Genomic DNA, 14777 nt, shown 5'->3' on the forward strand with positions numbered 1-14777 from the left:
AGGCAGGTCCTTCAAGCAAGTCCCACCTATTGACAGGCAAGAGGTTTTGCTGAAGTTGGGTTTGGGGTTGTGTTTCATTTGGCTATTTTCTCCAGGTTTGCCCACCCCATTTCAAACTATGTACTAGTGAGAGCAGGTGGAGAGAAAGCGATTGTGACCCACGCAGAGTTAGTTACCTTTTGAGTAATTCCTAATCAGCTATGAGGGAGAAAGAAATTTGGTGGCATTTAAGCAATAAGGTGTAAAGCAGTTAGTTAACAAAGCTGCACTTTGGCTAATGGATTTTTTTTTCACCTAATATACAATTCCAGGAAATTTCTCTAATTTTAAATTTTGGCAGGAGGATTTTCCTCCATTCACCTCACTTCTAGTTTATTCTTGTGATTCAGTCTCTCTGCCTCCTCCTTTCTCGCCTATCTTTGCTCTCTCCCAGGTGTCCAAATTCTGAATGATGTAGTGTGCTTTTTTTATGTGCTACCTAAAAGTTGGTGGGGGAGGGGAGCAGTAAGTTGGGAAGAAGGGATGACTGAAATAGAGAAATCGAGATGGTAATTACAGCTAGGCTCAATTTTATCTGAAAACTATGGTGGCTTGCCTCCACTTCAGCCATGAAGATCCACATTTACAGTTCACATAACCTTTGTGCCAAAAAAAAGAAAAAAGAAAGCACCTGTAGGCTAACAGGTAGCAGTTGGTACATATGGAATTATCATTGGCTATTAACACTGGGTGAGGTATCATATTAGCCACTTTCAGATGCATTTGCCAAACTCATGTAAAAATATAAAACCAGGTATTTCAATATTCTTTCATTCCCTAAGCAAAACAGATTTTCTTATATTACTCATAGTAGAGTCAGCCGGCTTTCATTAGAATTTTTTTAACTTTTTTTTCCTTAAAGAAGAACTAAACCTAGATGATATAAAAGAGAAACTGGGACAAAAATCAGGTCAATAATTTGATACAAAAGGCATTCAGATAAGGCTAATAATATTCCAGACTGTAGTCAACAAAGCAGACAATGATCACATCGGTCTAAGCTCTACCCAACCCCTATGTCTATACAAGGTTCCAGGAATCAGGAATCAGTTATTTGTTCTTTTTGTCATTCAAACTTTATTGATCCTAAAGCCTCTATTAACTCTATGGGAATTATCAACTTTTTGGAGGTTTCCACACCTTACTACCAAAAATGAAATCTTTCTTTTAAATATACCACAAGAGAATGTTATCTGTTTCACGTTTCTTTATTCTCTGTAACACCATTGCATTTTGTGCTAACTCTGGTCATCTTGCAGAGGACACTACCTAATTAATTTTTACTTTGCTCCTAAGTAGATGTCCAGAATCTCTTCTTTCATTTTCTCTTTAAAAAATTGCTCCTCAAATGAAACGTCTCATGGGAGAACCAGAGCTTACACCAGACCTGAGCACGCTCCCATTGGGAACAGGCGCCAGCCCTGGGCACTGCTTCTGTGCACCTGGAATTTCTAATCTTTCTTCCCATGCCATATCACATTGTTGCTCAGAAATATGCTGGATTCTTGGAACAAGGTGAAACTGAGCCACCTTGTTTCAAAAATGGAGGTTAGGCATGAAATCTCCCCTCCCATTTGGAGTCACTAGGATTTCTCACTCCGGGTTCAAAGAAAGGCTCAATGTAAATGGGGCAGATTCATGGGACTCCCATAAATCAGCCCCGCTTTGCTGAAAACCAGAACCTGAGTTTATGTTGAAGTTTCAAAAGTGCTTGGCTGAGCCCAGCCCAAACTTCAACTTTCCAAATAACTTCCAAACTGATGAGGCTATTTTTGCTTTAAAAAAAAAAACCACACACACCTGGTTTTATGTTACACAATGTTTTATAAATCTGCATTTATAAATCTGCAAAATTTCTAAAAATTAGCATTTATTTTAGGTACTTATTCCTACCCTTCATCAAATGACATTGATTCTCAAAGCCTGGTGCAGTAGAAATGTGTTTCTACACAGTACATTCACTTAAGATCATATAATAAGAATGAGTCAAATAAGAAAAGCTTTCTTGAGGAAAAGAATGTGGGGCTTTTAGATATCTACATAGATCCTAAACTTTAAAATAGTTCAGCCACCCATTTCCTCTGCCAGAACAGATATCATTATTAAGTCAACACATTCACATCCATATATATCATAAAAGGCAGGGTAACACAAAAAATATAAAAGTTGCATCTAGTCCCCAAAAGTTGAAACTTTCAGTGTCACTGGCTCTGTCACCTTCTACTGCCTTTGAAAGGAGTGCTGATAAACCAAATGAGCCTTCTCAAGCTGTTTTTGGAATGAGGCAGAGAATTAAATAAATGACAAATGTTTCAACATCAGTGGTGGGGGAAAGGCCTTAATGACACGCTCAGTATCCAATAATCTGCAAAAGCCAGAGACCGTTTTACTGACATGATTCTTTCCGACCCTGGAGTTTAGAGTTGGGTTTGTGGTTTCTCCCTACAAGGTGAATAATGGAATACAACTACTAAAGGAATAAAAAAAAAAAAATGCATCCCTTGGAGAATCAGCAGCTGACCTGGAAGTAAAACATCTCAGCCCTTCACTCAGAGGCCACAGAGCCTGTTCTGCTTTCTCAGGGAGTTGCCAGGACTCAAGAGAGCAGCAGGACAGGGTCCGGAAGCATGGGAAAGAGACAGCCACAGGTCCCTTGGGAAGGCGCACCATGGAGTCGCCCCAGCCGCGCTGGGAGAAAGGCCACTCTGGGCAGGGATCTGACATCAGGCTCTCCCTGGCAAGCCTATAGGCAGGATAACCACTCCCAGAAATGGCCCAGAGAGGCCTGTGGCCCAACACCATGGTAAGGAAATCATCTAGTTTCATACATGAGTCAGAGCTCCTCATTCAACCCAAATTGAAGCTACAATTCCACCATTCGTCCTGGTAGAACCCTGCCTTGAATTAAGACAGAACCTGAAAAATCACGCCCAATATTTTTGTTTTCTTCACCATCTCTCAGCTTGCCAGGGTGATCACATCAAAATCATGCTGAACACACAACCAGGCAACGATTCTATTGTAAATGTATACACATATATATGTCTATAAAAAAGCAGATTTCATCACTCCTAGTGATAAGCCTGCTTCCAGTTTTGTTTTGTTTTGTTTTGTTTTGCAATACTAGCTCTAAACTGATCAAAAGGTGTTCCCATCTCCCTGCTTCGTTAGCCAGGGCCGTGGGCACAGGAGCATTTTTTATTCAAATTTGATGGAATTCAACCAAAGGGCCTAGTGAGGGCCAGGTCATGGTTTTTCACAATTTTTCCTCATCTGGAAGTTTATTATTCTGTTGGGAATATTTTCTAACTCAAGACAACAATAACAAAGCCTTTTTTAGTAGACAAAGCTAGGCCAATTGACTTTGATAATTTTTTTAATGATAAAGCAGTTAGCGGATTAATTTTGTTCTTAGCTCTTTTAACCCGGGCTGAATGTTTATGCTTCTCCTAATGAGATGATGCATTGAAAAGTGAAGATAAATGTCATCTACTTTTCATGTGATCTATAAAATTAATCTCCCATGCTTATGTTAATACCGATAATGTAATGTAGGAGGCAGTGTGACCTAGAGGATAAAACTTAAGAGGAAGGCACTCATGTTCAATTACAGTTTATATTACTGACAATATTTTCACCTCTCTGTGTCTCACTTGCCTACTCCCGTCCCTCATACAAGTTCCCTCACATATCTTCCCTGTAGAATTGGGTAATGCCTCTGAGAGATGCTGGGAGAATTACTTAGGTGCTTTGGGAAACAACGTAAAACACCTTTTAGAACTTTCTTGTGAAATAGCAGATATTGTTAATGTTCCTACCGTAGAATCAGCCTCTGGTAAGTAACCATGACACACTTAGCAATTGTGTTCCTACTCAGTAAAAGTGATCCTCCCCAGAGCTTAGGCAAGTGACCCCCCACCCACAGGGTTCTGTTTATTTCCAGAAAATAAATTACACGGAAGGAGGACGCGATGGATGGTAATTAAGTCACCAAGTTAAGGAGGGATCAATGCTTACACTTTAGGAGTTAAACGAAAAGCTGATTACATCAGGAAGGAATTCATGTTCTGTATTCAGCTGTAAAATAAACTGGGAGTTTTGTGTTTGGTGTCTGAAACATCTTTGGAAACACTAAATCAATGTAATATCAATAATTGCCAGATATATGCTAGATTAAATGAACCAACGCAGATAGCTTTGTTCACAGAGAAAACAGGGCCAAATGGCTTTCATTAGCATGACTAATCCCGAAGTTCTGTGGTTTGATGATCAGACGTCTAAACCTGAGTTTTGATTCTTGCAAATATATGATTTGGCACAAGACATTGCAAGTCCAGCTATTTCTGCACCTTTAACATACATGCTGAATATCAGAGCAGCAATGTGACACTTAAAGTGCCTATATAGCTACAATTGTACCCACTGATGCCCAGAAACACACCAGATGCACAGAAAATAAGGAATTCACTCTTTAACACAGGACTGAGCCTTTTCCCAGACCTGTTTTTAGGTGCTTTGGAAACACCTGCTTTGGCCCTGGGGAGACAATCTTAACAGGAGTTTCAAAAGCCAGTCCTATTCTCACAGCTCCCCAGCAGCTCTGTGACCCTGGTCATTTTCCTGTTGTTGGGATTACAGAACCAAGTGGGGCACTACACTCAGGAGCCTGGTGGTATTTTCACCTCAGTCCCAAGAATATTCTTCTCCATTTTTTGGAAATTCTGACATCTTTTCCCTTGTAACTCTTGCAATTTTGAAGAGTTATACTTATGACATATTTTATCCCTAAATAGTCCTGAGAACTTCAGAAAACCCAGGGTACACAGAAGGAGCTGAGAGGGGTCATCAGAGTGACTTGTGAGGACAAAAACAGGGCAATGGGTCAAGAGTCTTGGATTCCACCAAGAACCTGAGGTGCCTTACAGTGAGTGTATCATGCAGACATACAGCAAAGTGTCAACAGAGCACCTGAAACCTTGCAGAGGGGGCTCCGAGTAAATTATCATTTGTCAGCCTTCATTTCTCTAATTTCTGAGTGTATGCTGTCACCCCCCAACCCACCATCACATCACTTCAGCCAATCCTCGTGAATGCACTTCAGCTGCCTTTGTGCAGTGCGTGCGTGCATGTGTGTCTATGCATGTGTGTGTGTCAAAGCCAGGAACACAGAATCACTCTTTGGGGCCTCATCACTGGGCAGCCGAGCCTCTGGACAGTCTTCTTCGGAGGTCTGTGCAAACTTCGGGTCAGAGCAGCTGCCTGTGAGTCACGATGGGCTGTGGGGCCTCAAATCCCTTCACAGCCGATCTGGGGCAAAGGAGAAAGCATTCAGCTTTTTCATTTTCGTAATAGAAAGGAAGATTTTTTGCAGAGCCCTTATAGCCTGTGTGGGGGAATGCTTTTTAAAGGTCAAATGTGACTATCCCTGTATTTGGGTTTGGAAATTCACAGACTCTGATTATAAATATTGCTGAAGTGCAACTGATATGTGCAGGTACCAGCCAATTCCTTGATATGCCCCCTTTTGTCTATTTCTTTGCTATCCCTCAGCCCCCAAGTCCCAATAAGTGTTCTAAAGAGTCTTGCCTCAAACACGTGGTCAGCTCGAAGGGCTTAAGGGAACTAGAGAACTATGAGTCCTTCTACCGTGAAGCAAGACCACCAGGTGAGGGCTCTGTGTCCCCAGGTACCAGTGGGCCACAATACAACACGGGAGGGAGATCTGGTTGCTCTCTCCGTATGGTGGCCTGGTTGAGAAGTCGAAGGTTTCTGTGTATTCTCTGGCCCTGAATCCAAGGCAGGCTGGCTGCCCCACTTTCACTGGTGCCACTGGGAAAAGACGGTATTTTGGAAACATTGTGTCGGGCCTGGGATGTGTCTCCTCTCACCCCCACCTTTCTAATAATCTTCCCAAGGTGGCTAAGAAATAATAAACTATTGCTTAGATGAGATAATGATCAAGTCTCTAAGGAAATAGCTCAGAAAGGTGAAGACTCTTGCCTCTGTGAGCTGGACATTGGTTTTATACTTTGAAAATGTGGATGTATCTTTGTCTCTATGCATCACCTTCTCTGACTCAGAGTGTGCAGTATTGAGGGTGTCCATTTAGTCAGAAAGTCTGCATATTGATCCCATCTCTATGACACTCATTGATTCCTCCATATGTTCCACTTTGTCAAAGTCCAGGCATAAAAACTCCCAGAAGCATGAGTCCTCTCCACATTCCCAGGCTCTTTCCGAAGAGATTTTACTACCATTCAACACAGACAGGAGTTGATTTCTCAGCAAGACTTTGAAAGTACATTCGAGAGTTCTATTCATCACCTCTGAGGCAATGTAAATTCAGCAAACTGCCCTGAAGTTCTGAGCAAAGGATCTCCAATAGATCAGATTATCCCCCTGGAATGAAGGAGAAGTCCACATGATCTTTTCTGGGCCAGCAAGAGGATTCAGAAGTCCAAGGATTCCATAGATGAAAGAGAGTTTCAGGATTGCGATGGTTAGTTCTTGTCAACATGGCTGGGTTCTAGCACAGTTACTTAATCCAACACTAATCTAGGTGTTACACTGAAGGTACGTCTACAAATTGGTTGACTCTAAGTAGAGGAATTACCCTTGATAATGTGGATGGGTCTCATCCAATCAGTTGAAGGCCTCAAGAGCAAAAACTGAGGTTTCCTGGAGAAAAAAAATTCTGCCTCAAAACTGGAGCATTGACTTCTGCCAGGGTTTCCAGTCTGCTGGCCTGTCTCATGAATTTCAGACTTGCCAGCTCCCACCCCACAATAAGCCAATTCCTTATCTCATATATATCTAGATATCATGTATTTATATATCTAGATATCATGTATTTATATATCTAGATATCATATATATTTATATATAATACCTATCGTGTATATTATATTATATATACATCATGTATATTATATATCATATATAATATACATGATATATATACATTTCCTATTGGTCCTTTTCTCTGGAGAACCCTGGCTGATTCAAGGACCAACAGGAAATTTCCTCTCTAGAGAGAACTTCTATCACTATAGAAACTTGAAAACACAAAAGAACCTAAAACCACCAAATAACGTGGTCCTTTCTGCTAGGGTGGGCAACTCCTGCTGGAGTTCCTGGTGCACATTAAACCTCACAGGAGCTTCCCTCTGAGTGTTAGAAGAGGGGACAGGGGAGAGGATGGCAGAGGAGTCCTGTGATTGGCTTGGCTATGGCCTTAGAACACTCTTATTTGTATATATCAGGCTAAAATGTACTCAGTTGGAACTTAAGTCCTAAACAGTGTGGGGTTTATATGATATTGTTATTATAGTGCAGAAATAATTAAAGTGTGTCAAGTTTTGCATTTTTTAAAAATCTTCTCTGAGAAATCCCCTACTTTTCTACAAGGATTTCATAACTCTAATAAGAAAGCCCGGTCATGAATAAAACCTGGCCCACATTGCCTCAGGAAAAGCCCAGAATGTATTTACTCCACTTGATTAAAATAGAAATATATATATTATAAAAAAGTCCATCAAATAAGGAACACGGCTTATCTCCTCTCCTATCCTCCACACAAAGGTAGCCAAAACTTTCAGAATCTGTCAGAAATGGGTTTCCCCTAATTAAAAGGGAAAAGGAATAAATTAGAATCTGGCAAGAGTAAGTTTTTCTTTAGGTTGAATTCATACTGAAAAAAATTAAAAGTACAGCTAGTGTGGATTCCTGAGACATGTACCCACTCTCTTTAAACTGTTGGCATCTAAGGTGCACACGCTGGATTTCCACATACTGCAGGAAGAGAAGAACCTCTTAGAAACCTGGTCTTCATAAACTTAAGGCTTATCTGGGTTAGCTGCAAGAGACAGCAAGAGAACCCATGCAGATCTTTCATATGCTCCCATCTGACTCATTCCCTGTCCTCTTCTCCCCATGACCATTCATGCCCCAACTTGGCCCAGAAACCAAATGTGAATTTTCTATTTCCCACCTCAGCACTAGTCCATGCCAGGACACCAGCTGACAATTTCTTGGTTTTATTGTCAATAGCTGTACCATGTGATCAATTACTGTCTTCACTTAGAACAAAGCCAGAGCCCAAGAATATTTATATTTTACCAATATGTGCCTGTTACAAGAGAAGGAAATATGAGTTATTAACTTTTTATGTGAATTCAGAGTTTAACAACGGAAATATGTACAAAGAAGCTTCAAATGGAGTATTTACTGACATTCCTTATACGTGACAGGCACTAGGCTACATGGGATAATGATTAATAATAAAATGATTTTTAAATGAAAAGAAAAAAAAACCAGGGAGATGGAGAGGAGAAAGGAACTAGAGGACATCTCTTTCCACCACGAAGTGGACCAGGCTTGGCCAAACTACAAACAGACCAGCAAAGAGTTCCTACTTGCTACACAGGAGGGCCCTAACGTGCAGAATGCTTTCGAGGATTAAACAAAATCTCATGTATTAAGTGCTGACATAGTGAGATGCCTCTATCTCCACACTCAATAACCAGGAGTTGTATTATATTATTATAATCAGTTCAAAAAGAACTATGCAGACAGATTTCAATGGAAAGTAATATTACAACTAATAAGAGTGAAGAATACAACTAATGCTTCCTCAGTGTTGAGCAGCGATCTGCTCGAGTTGATTCATTTAAATACTCACGACAGTCCAGTGAGATATTATCGCATCAATATCCCTATCTTACACAGACAAGGAAACTAAGGTTAAGGAACTTGCACAAGGTCACACAGCTACGAGATGGTGGAGACGGGATGTGAACAGGGCATCCTGGCTCCACAGTTTGCTTGTTTAAAACACACTGTCCTAATCCAACTCCTGTTAGAGAGAGAAGTAATCAGTGCAAATTTTTTCCTTCTGAAAACATTTTGTCAGGGTCTATGGTGACTTAGAGCACTTAGTACGATGCTTATTGAGAGCAGACACTTGACGAGGCTTTTTATTGTGGGCTTACTCTGTTTTTAAGGCAAGGAGCTTCTCTGTTTCAAGATTTTTTCACTATGTGCCTTCATTCCTTCCTATTGGGTACTTTTTTTTTCCCACTTTTGAAATCTTCCTTAATAAACATGTGTGCTTAAAAAAGATGTTCTAAGTTCTATTCCTCTTTCAGAGCACACACAAATGCTATCTCCCTTGTAAGTCAGGATCCTTTGGTCCACAATGACTCCCTCCTTGGGATGTCTAAACACACGTGAGGAAGGTCATATTGATCCTGGTTGAGTCTTCACAGCCTTGTTCTCCACACACCTACTTCCCCACCACTGAGCTCGCAGGCCTGGCTCAGATCCGGGTATCAGTGGGAAAATGGCAGAATTGTGGTAGAAAGGGCTAAGGTTTACACACGACAGAGGGGGAAAAACAGAAGGGAAAAAGTAAGGGGGAGAACTGGGGAAGAACAATGGAGAATGAGGGTTATAGACTTTAGGGTGGCTGATGCAGGAGCCGAATGGAGAACAAAATAATGAGGCAGTATCTTATGAAGTGAATTTTCTATAATTACTTCAATGTTCTTTGAAAAATGCAGAGAAAACTAGAACCGCTTTCAATTACTTTCAGCTGCTGAAATGTTTGGGTGTGACATCACGTTGTGGCACGGACACATGGACTTCTGGTTTTATTCAGGTTACATCTCCAGGGCTCATCCAGGATCAGGTATACTTCTTGACCATACTACTCATTTGGGACTTAGCTATCTCCTTCACAACTAAATGAGGACACTTAAGGAAGCTGGCTGGTAATCTTATGGTCCCCTGCACTGTCTCAAGTAGTGTAGGAAAAACAGTTCTGGAAGATCTGAAGTAGAGCTCATTACTTCATAGCTGTGTGACTTTAGGGAAGTCACTGAATTTCTCTGAACCTCACTCATATCTATATATGAGAATATCTACCTATAAGACAATACATGGGAAAGTGCATTGGCAACCATTAAGTGCTACATAAATGTTACCACTGCTTACTGCCTTGCAGGGACTCATTAAAATCTTGTTGATTGATTGACTGATTAATTAACTCCAGCCAGCTTCCTTAAAAGTGTCCTCATTTAGTTGAGAAAGAGATAGCTATGGAAGACGATGACATCCAAGAAAATCCACTCGGCTCAACAGCAGCCTCATTCAAGGGATTTTTAGGTTTATAAATGTACTTGCAAACAAACCTCTTTCTGTTGCTCAATGACTGGCTTTGGTTGGGATGATGAGATCTGTCAGAAGTAATGAGACTGTCATTTTGGCTACCTGCACATTTGAGGATGAAAGAGGCTTGATTCCAGAAATCCAAATGAAGAAGTTAGGGATGCCAACCTCCAGGCCATCTCTGGACACACAGTAGGCATATAGAACAACACTGAGGATTGGATTGAGTCTTAAATCCAGCAATCCCCCTCTATCACTGAGTATGATGGACTGCCTGGTAAGATATTCATGAAACATCTCAGAGATTATATGGCCTCATAAAAACAAAAATGACATGAAGTTGAACAGAGTTGAAGCGAATGAAACTTCAAACTAAATTTTTATTGAAATTCTCCCCATTGTCAGCCGACATTTTCAATTTTCATTTCCCTGCCTCAGCCCATTTTGCCATAGAAACTTGGATGTTTTCATTGAACAGCAGCCAGTGAACACTGGACTGAAGGGGCACACTATAAATTTGGAAAAATAAATAAATGCTTCAGAACTTCCACTTGAAAACCACAGCTAAAAATGAAATCAAATCTGACCCACCCCTTTTCTTTTAAATTGTGGGAACAGACTCAGTCTGCCTCAATCTTTAAGCGCATATAAAATTTAATATTAATATAAGCACCTTGGAGATCAATGCATGGCCTGGTCTAAAGCAATTGTGGAGCCTTTGACTCATGCAGCAAGGTTTGGACAACTTGAACCAGAAGATAGCATCCTTCCTATGCCATGTTCCTTAATAAACATGTGTGCTTAAAAAATAAAAAGGGAAGAAAAATTGGTCTATGGGCATAGAGAGAATAATTCACTCCAAATTGCTCCTTTGATGAATGTGGACAAAAGAATAAAATTTGTCACCTAGCTAATATTACCATCAATATTTTGTCCAGCTACATTCCTTCCAATTTAAAAACAGTTCAATATCTCTTTTACCTTCAAGTAGCAGCACTTAATAAACAGTGATGGATGGTTTTTATTTTTGTTCGCATTTCAGTCTTCCCTGCTTTGGTACAAGGGGACTATTTTGCTTGGGGGAAATGTAGATCTTCCGTCTTTCGTGCATTGACATACACCCCTCCAGGAAAGACGGCCATATTTAATTCATAACGCCCATCGGCTACACAAACATACAACTTCCCATCAATTAGGCAACACAGAGATGTTGTTAAAAATCAATGAGCTTATTATTAAATATATTTTTTTCATGTAGCAATAATAGTTATTGCTGCACTATTGTTATTACTGCAATGTCAGCTGTTTAGGCAGCTTTCAGAGAGTTTGGTTGGCTTTGATCTTGCTAGCAAGGCATTCTATGAAACAAGGGATCTGGGTGAGGCTTCTCTGTTCTGTCTTCTGCCATATTTAGAAGCCACCAGGAGAAGGGGGAAAATGTACGCTGTAGTGGAACAAACCTTGGACTGGAGGCAGAAGACCTGGGTTCCAGTCCCAGATCTGCACATAACTAGCTGTGCGACCTTAGGTAAGTCCTTCCTCCATTCTAAGCCTTAGTCTCCTCATTTATAAAAATGAGAGGTTTATGATAAGTAATCATTAGGACCCCTCCATTCTAAATTTTCAGACTCTTCAACAATTTTTTTTAACTAGGAAAGGAAACAGGTTGAAATTGATGCAATTCAGCAACTCTCAGTTGCTCCTCATCAAAAGTCTCTTGATTAAAAAAAAAAAAAAAAAAGAACGGGCAGAGTAGGGGATGCTACTGAATCTGGAGCAGACATTAAATTGATCCAAAACCCAAATATGCTCCTATTTGTGTTTTCATCCTCGTTGTGTGTTTATTAAAAATAATTTTGATATTTTGACACGTGCCACTATGGCAGAAGCCTCCTGCCTACAAACAGAGATGTTAAAACTGTGCCAGCACATGCAAAGGTTAAAAACAACATTGCACAGATTTTGGCAACTACATCATATGCTGTCTGGCCGCAGCTGATCTGAACTGAGTCCCCCGTAATTACAGGAGAAGGTGGAACAGGTTTGCTGCTAATTGGAAAATTCTGCAAATGGCAGCACTGAAGTAAATTGACAGTCGTTAGAATATTAGCAAAATGAGAGTACTGATTAGCAAAAAGCTCAGAAGCAGACTTTTTTTTTTTACTGCCAGAATCTACTGGCAAAATTGATAATAAAAGCTGAACTTAATAATAACAGCTGTTATTTGACCTGGTAATATTTTTTTTAATCTGTTGCTGTTCCCAGACCAATAACACATAAAGAAGGTCTGTATCCACTGTTGCAAAATTATTTGAATCCCAAAAGGTATATTCAAACTCAGTGAAGGCAAACTGTGCTTAAAGGGGCAGCCCATCAGTAGCACGTTCTGATGGAAGTGCATTCACTGGAAACGTTGTGAGTTGTTTTGTTTTCTCCCCCTTCCAACAAGTCTCGTAGGCATGCTGGAGCGTTCGCGTGTCCTTTTTAGAACTGGGCCTGGATTCTATTTCCAGTTTGCTTTAAATCTGTGACTGCTAAAAATGTCAAAGTTAACTTATTTTTCATTCTAAAGTGGACAGGAAGGAAAGCAGGACATTGCTGGACTCTGAACCATCTAGCAGCACTGAGCTGTTGATGGTATTTTTCAGTCACTGCATGCAGAGAAATACAGATGGGAAAGCATTAATAATGGACATATTAATTAGAGATGCTGCCATGAATCTATGGAAAATGGACTGTAGCTTCATCACACAGACTTCCACCTTATGGGGACACACAGGAATATGCCCTAAAGACTTCCGTTTTGGGAACTCTGATCCACTGCTGGTGGGAGTGTAAATTAGTACAATCTTTCTGGCTGTATGGCGATATAGATCAAAAGTCTTTAAAATGTACACAGCCTTTGACCCCACAATTCTATTTTAAGGATTTGTCCAAAAAAAGAGTCATGGATATACCCAAAGCTTTATCTACAAAAGATGTTCCTTGCAGCATTGTTTATAATAAATACAATGATGGAAAACAAATTTGTCCCCAAATGGATAATTGACTATGATATACAAACAAATACTACATAATTATTTAAATTATGTTATAGAATAACATCTAACAATACCAAGAGATAGTCTAGTATAAAAAAATACAAAACAGTAAACATAAGATTATCACATTTTTGTTTAAATACAGAGAGTGAAGAGACAAAACTGGAATAATTACCAATTATTTCTGAGCGGTAAGTTAATGGGCCATTTTCATTTTATCTTATTTGTCCATATTTTCTAAATTTTCTAAAATGACCATACATTGTTTGGGTCAGAAGAAAATACATAAATTAATTTTAAAGATAAAAATCTCTCTAGAGGGTTTTGGTTGTTTTAAGTAAAAATTCAATCTGTGGCAATGGGAAGGAAAGTCTGCATTCCTGAATGGTGTGCTGGCTTCTTGACTTAAAGCTTCACTGCCTTACATGATGGAAGTGCACCTCCCTTTGAGGGAAAAAGAATGGTCAGCTAAGAGCAAATCTTAGGACTCCAGGTGAAGGACCAGGCTGCTGCTTATTGTTGACTTTCACGTGCGTACACACACACACACACACACCCCAATCTTGTTTTTGATATCTGTTCTCTGAAATCATAGGTCAGCAATACTTCAGGCCTTTAGAAAGACGGATTTCCCTTTATGACTTTTGACTTCATCCTCTGATAATTCTGCTATTTTATTTTGCCCTTATTATGGTAACCCACAACCTCATTTATTCTGAAACAGTGCAGGAAGACATCATTGCTGTTTTCAAATTTTGTCTCTCCACCAGTCATTTGGAAGGGAAGAGAGTTGGAACCACACGAATCCAAATTCAGCCCAGGGCCTCACAAAATAGACTCTGTCCATGTTGTATCAGAAGTCAAGTTCACTGCTAATAGAGGCGGTCCTGCTGTGTAGGGCCCTATTCACCGATCTCTGCATGCTCAACCAAAATGACACAATGTGCGTGGCTGGAGCTTGCACGACACTCCCTGTACTTGAACACTGGCCAGGAAGTTGAGTGAGAGTGTGACACTTCAGAGGTGCCTTAGAGCACACGTGCGTTTGCCGGGGCAATGACAGATGCATCGCATATCCCATCAGGTCTGCTTTTAAAAAAAAATCCATATTAATATCCTACGGTGCCATCGCCAAAAACACAAAATCCCAAAGGCAAATCCCCTACGTTCTAGCACTGCCAGAACTAGTACCACCAGGCTTTGCTGAGGGACTGTGAACTGCCACAGTTGCTTCTAGCAAGGAGCACAAAGCCCACCCCATTAGCTTCAGCCACAGGACCAAGCGACTTGCAAGCTGTTTCTCGCCAGGAGTGTGGGTGGGCAGCGGGCAGGATCCCAACGCGACAACTAGACTCAATTGACTGTAACCCAGAAATTTTTTTTAAGTGGCTTTTTTGGATGATGGTACCCAAGGCCCCGCATCCTTCATTCTTCCTAACAGTTATGCATCAGGAAAACAAAGCGATGGAGGGGGAGGTGAGGGTGTTGCTGCAGCCAGTTGGTGCCAAATACAGTTAAGGGTGGAGAGGG

At 40.5% G+C, this 14777-nt stretch overlaps 1 protein-coding gene across 3 annotated transcripts in view; it reads right to left on the minus strand.

Annotated features, from left to right (window-relative positions):
- The window catches only part of EBF2 (EBF transcription factor 2), a 214483-nt gene that overhangs the window by 82652 nt on the left and 117054 nt on the right, over window positions 1–14777 (minus strand). The gene's annotated exons all lie outside the window — the stretch shown is intronic.

This window comes from Pongo pygmaeus, chromosome 7 (genome assembly GCF_028885625.2).
Source record: "Pongo pygmaeus isolate AG05252 chromosome 7, NHGRI_mPonPyg2-v2.0_pri, whole genome shotgun sequence".
Lineage (NCBI taxonomy): Eukaryota > Metazoa > Chordata > Mammalia > Primates > Hominidae > Pongo > Pongo pygmaeus.